Consider the following 2,544-nt stretch of genomic DNA (forward strand, 5'->3'; position numbering starts at 1 on the left):
CAGATATAATATTAGAGCATGATTGGAGGATTTCTACCCTTGCATCACAAAGTTTAGTAGAGAAGGGGAAGTTGGAGCAGAAAGAAAAGTGTTTAATACCCAGCACTATAATCAGATCCATGGCGTGGAGGGAAAAGATATAGGAGGAAATATTACCAGACATATTGAGAAAAACTATATGGCCTGTTTCTAAGGTAATATCTCTCATATCTTCCCCCATGTGAGCCCTGATAACTTTAAGATCTTCATCATAAGTTCATGAGGAATAAAAGACCCAAGACATATATACTAGTCATTTTTGAACAATGATCTCACTCGAATCAGTACTCTTTAATGTTGGCTGCCCACTAGTACCTGCCAGGGTATTTTGAAAAATTCTCTGGCTTACTACACACATCACTGTAAATAAATCATAATCTTTTGTGGTGCAGCTCAGACATGAGTATTTTTAGAGATCACCAGATACTTGCAATATGAAGGCAAAATTGAGGGCAAGTAATAAGAATTCTCACACCTAAACTGCATAAGTAGATAAGATAGATATAAAGGTATGAAAAACAGCTGTGAACTGTGGAAAGGGTACAGGTCTTAGGTGACAAAAACAGAAGGCTCCATAGTGTTATAGGACTCAATTGGGCAGATGTTATGATGTAAGATGGATTCCAGAAATTCTCCAATTCCATAAAAGATGTGCCAAATAAGCATTATTCTGATCACTACAAAATGTATGTGATCAAATGAGCATGTTTTCCAGTTCCATAAAGCTGGTTTCTTTGCCTATTCTAATAAAAAAAAAAAAAATCTAATCAAGGGACCAAAAAAGATGGTATAAGTATTCAAAATAGGCTGTTCTGCTAAGAAGCCTCTGCAAGTTCCTCTTGATGTCCCTGTTACTCAGGCTGTAGATGAAGGGATTCAGCATGAGGGTGGCAATGGAGTACATCACTAAGGCCACTGCATCACTTCTGAGAGAAGGTGAGACAACTGAACTGAGGTACACAAGAAAGCCTGGTCCATAAAATAAGCAAAATACTGACAGGTGAGGGCCACAGGTAGATAAGGCTTTATAGTTCTCATCTGATGACGGGACTCTCACAAAGGAGGACACAATTCGAGTATAAGAGAAAAGGATCCCTGAGAGCGGAACACCATCAAAGATGGCCCCAATACAATATACTAATATGATATTGGTGGAGGTGTCAGAACAGGCAAGGCTGAGGAATTAAGGGGGATCACAGAAGAAGCTAGGGATTTACACATCTGTACGGAAGGTAAGCTGTAACAACACCAACCGGTGCAGCTGGGAGTCAAAAAGGCTAATGAAAAAAGATACCAAAACCATCAGACCACAGAGACGAAGGTTTATAATGACGAGGTAATGCAGGGAATGACAAATGGCCATGAACCAGTCATAGGGCATTGTAATGACGAAAAGAATGTCCATGAACGCAAAATTTTAAAAAACACAACTGAATCATGCAGTCGACATATGAGATGATTTTGTGGTGTGTGTGGATGTCATTAAGCCTCTTTGGGATCGTGGTGGAAATGAAGTCAATGTCAGCCAAGGACAGGTTGGAAATGAAGAAGTACATGGGGAGTGTGGAGGTGGCTGTCAGAGCTGATGGCCAGGATAATGAATAAGTTCCCAAGCAAGGCGACCAGGTACATGGACAAGAAGATTCTAAGGATGGAGGAGGGGTTGGCTGCAGTTCTGGATAGTATGAGAGGCCCAGGAGGAGGAATTCAGAGACACGTGTTATATTCTATGGTTCCGTGTAGCAGAGACACCTTTAGGGAAAGAGTCCATAAAAGGAAACAAGTAAATTGGCAACCAGCAAAGCAACTACCTCTTGAATTCTGGAAATTCACATGTAAAGAATTCACACTTATCATACATCACCTTCAGCAATACTTCTCAATTGCAGCAAAACCACTATTCCTAGAATCTTCATTGGTCTGTAACCGTTCTATACACACCCACTTTAGAGACACTCAGCTGAAGAATGTTACAGGAGCAAAGACATTTAGAGATAACAAATTCATTAAGGTAGTAAAAAAATTAACTCAAGAATAGAACACTTCAACATACTATAACAAGAGAAGAGATAAAAGCAGTAATCAAACATTTCCCAAAAAAGAAAGTCTAGAGCCAAATGATCACTGGGGAATTCTACCAATCATTTGCAGAAATGACTCCAATACTTCTAAATTTTTCAAGAAAAAAAAAGGAGAAAATGCTCCTTAATTCATTCTGTGTTGTTAGCATTACCCTAATACCAAAACAAGACAGACACCACAAGAAAAGAAAACTAAGACCAACATCTCTTATGAATTTAGATGCAAAAAATCCTCAACAAAATATTAGCAAACTTAATCCTAAAGCTTATTAGAAGGGTTATGCACTATGATCAAGTACAGTTTATCCCACAAATGCAAGGGTGGTTCAACATTAGGAAGTTGATGTAATATACCACATCAACAGAACAAAGGAAAAGAACCACATGATCATCTCAATCAATACATAAAAGCCTTTTGATAAAA

General features: G+C 38.6%; 1 pseudogene; it reads right to left on the reverse strand.

The window, feature by feature from the left end:
- Positions 1 to 2,544, reverse strand: LOC100657368 (olfactory receptor 7E24-like; annotated as a pseudogene).

The sequence above is a fragment of the Loxodonta africana genome, chromosome 3 (genome assembly GCF_030014295.1).
Source record: "Loxodonta africana isolate mLoxAfr1 chromosome 3, mLoxAfr1.hap2, whole genome shotgun sequence".
Lineage (NCBI taxonomy): Eukaryota > Metazoa > Chordata > Mammalia > Proboscidea > Elephantidae > Loxodonta > Loxodonta africana.